General features: G+C 36.7%; 1 non-coding gene across 1 annotated transcript; it reads left to right on the forward strand.

Moving 5' to 3' along the window:
* The first annotated feature begins 7,391 nt into the window (after positions 1-7,391).
* LOC141669006 (small nucleolar RNA R71) lies at positions 7,392-7,498 on the forward strand. Its single transcript, XR_012553308.1, has one exon. It is a non-coding gene; the product is annotated as a small nucleolar RNA R71 (small nucleolar RNA).
* The last annotated feature ends 452 nt before the right edge of the window (positions 7,499-7,950 follow it).

A 7,950-nucleotide genomic window follows, 5' to 3' on the forward strand; every position in this document is an offset into this window, starting at 1 on the left:
AGAGAACTCAGAGTTGTCGATAAGTCAAGATAACAATAAAGTTTCAGAGATATCGACAAGTCAACATGCCTATCGAGATGTCGAGTTCTCAACATCTTAATTGGAGATCTCGAAGTGAAGAAATTTCTCTAAGTACAGAATTACAGAACAGTTCAATATCCAAGGTTGCAAATCAACAAACAATTCACACAGCTGGATTGACAAGTCTACAAAAAGCAGCTTGAGAGATGTGCAAGATCAATGGAAAAGATTAACTGACAGAGGAGATTAAAGTAATCACGGGATGCTAAAGATATGCTAAGCCAGAAATGGAAGATTTGCTTTTCTATAAATAGAAATGACAAGTGACAGTTTAGAAAAGCTAATAGCATGTTTATTATCCACCGTGTAAACCAGCAGTTAACTGAGTTATAAAGTTAACACTGGTCCTCTAGTTAAGTAGAACAATCAGAATAGAAAATTTGTGTGTTCTCTCTCAAGAAAAAAGCTAAGTTCTAAAACAAGAACTTAGAGATTTTGTAGCAAAACAGTGCTTGATTTTTAATATAAAATTAAGTGAGTTTTGAAGATCTTTGTTTTACATATTTGCACGACTATTTATATTTAACATCCATTCTACTAAATCATTAACAACTACCAACTGCTAAAGCCTAAGTCGATCGAAAATCAAACATTTAAGCCAAAAGACATTCACCCCCCCCCTGTGTTGTATTCATACCTAACAAACCTCTAGATGAGATATATGGCATACTGAAAACTCATGAACTAGAGATGGAGCAAAGAAGCAAGAGAAAAGGATCCAAGTCTAGACCAGTTGCACTTAAAGTTGAAGAGAAGCCAAAGGAGAAATCTTGGAGAAAAGGCTACTCCAAAGGAGAAGCTATGATTGCAAAGTCAGATATTGAATAATCAAACTCTGATGATAACTCAAATACTGATAATGAATGACATACTGATAGTGATCATGATAATAATGAAGATATGGAATAAATGACTGCTCTACTGGTTAAAAGCTTCAAGAAGATGGTCTACAAGAACTTTAAGAAAGGGAGAAGGTTTTCCAGAAAAGGTTCTAGTTCCTCAAACTCTGATAAGAGGAATAACACTAATTGGAAGGAATCAAAGTCTGGAAAAATTGACAAGTTAAAGGAAAAATGCTACAACTGTGATGGTATTGGACACTTTGCAGCTGATTGCAGAAAACCCAAAGCTGAAAAGAAACAAGCCTTGATCACAAAGAAGAAAAACTAGGATGATTCATCAGATTCAGATGATGGGGCCAATTATGCTCTCATGGAAAATGCTGACACTGAGGTTGACAATGCTGAATTAAAGGTACCTCAGACCACCCTTGATTTTGATACTCATGATATCCATGAATTAAGATTGTTTCTTAAGTCTCTGCATGTTAGTTATAGGGATCAAACCTTAGATAATAATAGATTCAAGAGTGAAAACTCTGAGTTAAAGAAAAGGAATGATCTCCTAGAAATTGAGTTGCTTTCCAAGCTAGAAATCCAAAAAGAAAGAAATAATGTTATTTATGTTAAAGAAAAACTGTTAGAAAAACATGCTTATCTAGAAAAGGAGTTAGCTAAAGAAATAGAGGTTATTAAGCTTTGGACTAACTCAGGAAAAACAACTCAGGAAATTTTAGAGAATGGCTGTTGGGGATCAGGATTAGGATATGCTAATAGATCTAATTCTGATAAGAAAATTAGAATAGAAACTGAGAAAACTAAACCAGTAAATACTGATACTAAGGTCAAACTGAACAAGGTTCAGTTGAAACCCATTAAGTTTAATCCAAGTGATGATTCTGTTAAATCAGTTAATGAGGTAGGTTCAACCTCAGCACCTAAATCAAACTTAATTACCGATAAGAGTGAACAAGTTCACACAAGATCAGTAAATATTGGTTCAATGACTCAGAAACAACTTAAAAACTGAAGGATTTACACATGAAAACAAGGAGAAAAGGCCTAGGAAAAACAGGAATGGCAAAGTATGTGTTAATAAAAATGGTAATTATGTAACTGCTCCCAATGCACCTAGAAAAACATGATTGAACTGTGGTAGTACTAGTCATCTTGCTAATTCTTGCAAGAAGAATAAAGATATAAATATTATTCCTCCCAAATCAGAGTTTAGGAATATAATAGTTAGATATAAACCTTAAAGTCCTTGTTTTCATTGTGGTAGTGTATGGCACTCTATTTATACATGTAAAGAGTATCACGGTTTATATTATGATTATTATGAACTGAAACCCTCTTTAAATAAAGCAAAATATGTTTCTACATGTGTAAATACTGATAATAAGAATGTTAACATAAACTCTGATATGAAGTCTTTTGCTGCATATGTTAACAAACTTAAAAAGGTCAAAGGATTCAAGTAAGTCTGGGTCCTTAAAAATACTAACTGATTTCAAATATTGATTGTAGGGTAACAGGATAAATTCTCTAGTCTTGGATAGTAGATTCTCAGGACATGTGACTCGTTATAAATCCCTACTATCAGAGTTTGAGGAGAAAGCTGGCCCAAGTATTTCTTATGGAGATGGAAACTTAGGAAAAATCTTGGGATATGGCAAAATCAAAATTGGGAATGTCATCATTGAAAATGTAGCTTTGGTTGCAGGACTCAAGCATAATTTGATCAGTGTGAGTCAGATCTGTGACAGACGTTACCATGTGAACTTTTATGAGGAAAATTGTGATATTGTCAATAAGTCTGATGGCAAGATTGTAATGACTAGTGTAAGACATGGTAGTTTATATGAAGCCACGGTCTCCATAAATACTGATGAATCAGAAGTCTATCTACTTAGTGGAGCATCTGTGGAAGACAGCTGGAACTGGCATATTAGACTTTCTCCCCTCGACTTCAACAATATCGATGAACTTGTGAGGAAAGATCTTGTGAGAGGATTTCCCAATGCAGTGTTTACTCCTGATGGTTGTTAGGGCGAAAACACGCGCTAAAATTACACGCAAGTATACGCGTTCGCAAGTAGTATAAGATATAAATCAGATTCGTACCCACAGAGACTCTTTTTAGTTAACTTAAGATTATGCACCTATACAACAATGGTATGGCTATCGCTCAATGCTAAGACAATAACAAGTTGAGATGTTTATAACTAAGATTAAACTAACATGCAAAATAACTAAGAATACAAGTGATTAAATTATCTATATAAGACAAACATGGGATTCTAACTTCATTACTACTTCATTCAAAGTCATTGTTCTTAACATTAGCATGCAATGGTGATGACAACTAATCAGATAACACGAAACTAGTAAATGCCAACTTTCGTTGTATGAATACTCTACTACCAGACATCCACAAAAGAGATAGAAGCTGAATAGACACCAATTATGTTGAGACCCTATATGTCTATAGAATTTGACAACATAAAGGTTTAATGAACAAGTTATCTATCGTGATTATATAGGGCAAGTAAGATGGTTAAAATTATATACGAATTATGCATAACAAATATATGAACCTATGCTAGCATGGCAAGTTCTAAATCTCTATATTCGCTTTCGCTTCAATAGAGATTAACACGCTATCTTATATGTTAGTTATGTACATAAGACGAATAAGCACAATAAATACTAGGATATCAATCAATCACCACACACCAAGATATTGAAACAAATTAACTATAGAAATCCATAAGTAAATCCATTAGAACCCCATGACAATGACTAGTTCATAGCCAAACTCATCGTCACCATGGATCTAATGAAAATATGATAATAAATAATATAGGAGTATTAGGGTTCAAAGATAAATCGAAAACAAGAATCCAAGTATCAACTATGCTAAAGAAAATAAAAGTCTTCTTCTCCGTAGTCATCTCGTGCTCTCTAGGTCTTCTTATTGCTCTCCCTTCGCTCCTTGTTGTTAAAAATGTCATTTTATTGATATATATAGGCTCCAGGATGACTAGGACTCTCAAAATCTTCAATTTCGACTAAAATCAGGATTCTGGTGCAGAAACAGGGCGTGGGCGCGCTACTTTCAAGCGCGGCCGCGCTGGAATAGTGATTTCTGGAGCGCGGGCGCGCTGGTTCTGGCGCGGCCGCGCTGGCCTTCTGGAAATTTTCTGACAATTCTTCTTTTGGTCGTATCTTGAGTTCTGCTCATCAGAATTAGGCGATTCAACTGCCCACGCGAAGCTAACGAGATTATCTACAACATGAGAAGAGCGTAGGCTTTCAATTATGATCTCTTTTTAGTATATTTATTTTAAAAGCTTCTTTCTTCTTCCAACTACTACCTATAATGCAATAACACAAAAACACATCAAAAATACCCATGTAACGAGCGTTAGGTTAGCGGATCCCGGACTATCAAAGCCTTAGGTCACTAGGCACAAAGTCCCCTAAGAACTAAATAACTCGAGTATTATAGAGCTCACCCTTGATCAATTATGCATAAACACATTTTTTTTCTTTTCTTTCTTTTTTTATTTTTTCTTATTTTTTTCTCTTTTCCTTTTTTCAACGATTTCTGAATGAGTGTATTTCGCTCCATCTCATTTAACCCTAGACTACTCATATAAATATGAGACAACTACTAGCCATTTGACGCCTAGCCTTACAACAACTAGCAATGAAATCCAAGCTTTTTCTCTAGTTTAAAAATTCAGTGTTCTTTTTGTCATTACGAGAATATCAAAAATTCTAGATATAAACAAGTGATTAAATCTCAACAACTAAACAAATATGATCATCATCTAGCTCAAAAGCAATCATATAAGACTTGTGAAATTTTTTTGTTTCTAGAATGTAAATCAATTCATTAAGACTTAAACAACCCTATATTCATCATCACCACACTCAAATCAACATCAACTTATTAATCAGAAATAGCTCATCCTACGGGATCATGTTATATGCATGCACATGCAACTATATGAACTCACATAAAAACATAAATAAAAATGTCCTATATGAAAAATCATGCAAAAATATGAATGAAATACAAGTAAACATGCAACATGAATCTATATGAATCTATATGGACACAACACAAACTAATCCTTACATTATCACCCCCAAACTTAAAATTTTCAATATCATCATTGAAGGCAATAATAAGGATACAAGGCATACCTAGTTAGCGGGAGGATCACCCTCTTTGGGTGGAGGATCAGGTGGTCAATCAACCTCAACACTAGTGTCTCGGAAAACAGTTCGAGAGCGTGTGTCAAATCTTCAGCAAAACGTCAGTGGATGTCATGCATGGCCTCAATACGCTAAATCAACCTTCTATATTGCGCATCACCAAGACCAAACTTATCAACTATTTGTGGTGCATGCGAGGGACCCTCTATAAGCACGGGAGGACCCGGCCGGTCACCCTTTAGATTATCATAGATATATTCAAATCCCTTGTCAGGGGTTGCACCTAAAAATGCATAACTCAAATGATCTGGCAGCGGTTTGAGCCCAAGTGTGGGAGCTTCTTCAATAGACGGCTCGAGACGCTCCTGGGAAATTTTTAGCTCTGTTAACCCAAGAGAATCGAATGGCATATCTAACTTCCTCTTCCACAGAGGTGCATTCAAAACCTATAGTTGCTCTGCTCCTTCTTCATCTTCAATAACTGATTCCCCTATTAAGGCTCTCTCTAAGATATTTAACTTTGGCAATTGCTCAAGCTCCGAATTCACGACAGATTCTACCCACTCTACTTTAAAGCATTTCACTTTATCTATGGGTAACTTTTATTTCCTTGAACACATTAAAAGTGACCTTCTGATCTTGAACCATCATCGTAAGCTCTCCTTTTTGCACATCGATCATAGTTCGGCCTATAGCCAAGAATGGTCTTCCCAAGATAATGGGAATCTTCTTTCGTCCTCAAAGTCTAGAATGACAAAATCAGCAGGGAAGATGAGCTTATCCACCTTAACCAAGATATCCTCCACTACTCCTTGCGGATAAGTGATGGAATGATCAGCCAACTACAAAGACATGTTCATAGGTTTTGGATCAGGTAGTCTAAGTTTCTGGAAAACTGACAAGGGCATCAGATTGATGCTAGCTCTCAAGTCACACAAACATTTGTCGAATGACAAGTTTCCAATAGTGCAAGAAATAGTGAAACTTCCAGGATCCTTAAGCTTTGGAGGCAATTTCTAATGCAGAAATGCACTGCATTCCTCTGTAAGAGCAACGGTCTCTAAGTCATTGAACTTCACTTTCCGAGAGAGAATACCTTTCATAAACTTCACATAGCTAGGCATTTGTTCAAGAGCTTCAGCGAAAGGTATGTTGATATGAAGTTTCTTGAACACCTCCAGAAACTTAGCAAATTGCTTATCCAACTTCTGCTTCTGCAGCCTCTTAGGAAAATGAGGTGGAGGATAGACATGTTTCTCCCCTGTATTACCCTCAGGAGGAGTGTGTTCCACAGTTTTCTTCCTTGATTCCAGCTCAATATCCTTCTGCATAACTTTTTCAGCTACAATCTCATTTTCTGGAATTGGCAAGGGTGCAGATGCACCTGCATTCTGGACAGAATTTTTAGACTCTTTGTCTTGCTGAATTTAGGGGCTTGCGACCTTTCCGGATCTCAAGGTGATGGCGTTCACCTGTCCGTTAACTTTCCTCTTACCTGGATTAGCTTCTGTATCACTAGAAAGCATTCCTGGTAGTCGGTTCAATAAGGCGTTAGTAATTTGCCCTATCTGGTTCTCCAGAGTTTTGATAGAAATAGCCTGGCTTTGGCATATAAGAGCCTAGTTTTTGCACATAAGCCTCAACTCCTCCAATTCAGATTTTTCATTCGAAGATTGACCTGCACCATGAGTTTGTTGTTGAAGTTAGAGTTGTTGTCTTGGTGCAAATTGATGTTAAAAACCAGGAAGATTGAATTTCTTGTTTCCAAACTGCTGGAACGGTTGTTGTATCGCATTCTGATTATTGCTCCAGCTGAAGTTAGGATGATTTCAGTTGTCAGGATGATAAGTGTATAGAACTGGTTATTGTGATCTCTAAAAGTTGCTCACAGACTGAGCTGATTCACTAGATATAATGCATTGCTCCATCATATCCGAACCTGCACACGGCTCACAAATACTAGTTATCTGATTAACACCATAGTTAGCCAGAGAATCGATCTTCATAGACAATGCCTTTAATTTTGATAGTAGTAGCTGTATCCACTTCAAAACTCCTGCTACCTTTCCCTGTGGAAATCTCTGAGTTGGATACTGATATTCATTAGCAGGTATGAGTTCAATTAGATCATAAGATTCCTCATAGATCTTTGACCATAATGCTCCACCTGATGCTGCATCGAGTATGGGTCTTGACTGTGCTCCCAAACTGTTATAGAAGAAATTGATGATCATTCAACCAGGCATTCCATGATGAGGACACTTCCTAAGCATCTCCTTGTAGCGCTCCCAAGCTTCACATAGAGATTCTCCCTATTGCTGCACAAATTGAGTAAGAGCATTTCTCATTGCAGCTGTCTTTGCCATAGGGAAGAATTTAGTAAGAAATTTCTGAGCGAGATCATCTTAAGTAGTGATAAAACCTGCTGGTAGAGAGTGTAACCAGCACTTAGCTTTATCCCACAGAGAAAAAGGGAAAAGTCTTAGCTTCATAGCATCTTCAGAAATATTGTTGAACTTGAAGGTGTCACAGATCTCAATGAAATCCCTAATATGCATATTAGGATCTTCCATTGGAGAACCCCAAACTGGATTAAATTCTATACTATCTGAATCGTGCCAGGATTGTTTTCAAAGGTATTAGCTGCGATCGTTGGCCTGACAATGCTAGATTGAATGCCATTGATCTTGGGTTGTGAAAAATCCATCAACGCTTTCGTTGGTGCTGCTGGATCTCCTATTGTAATGAGTACCTGAAACACAAACAAGTAAACCGTGAAAGTAAAAGAATCTGGTTCAGTGAA

Source organism: Apium graveolens, chromosome 6 (assembly GCF_009905375.1).
Source record: "Apium graveolens cultivar Ventura chromosome 6, ASM990537v1, whole genome shotgun sequence".
Taxonomy (NCBI): Eukaryota; Viridiplantae; Streptophyta; class Magnoliopsida; order Apiales; family Apiaceae; genus Apium; species Apium graveolens.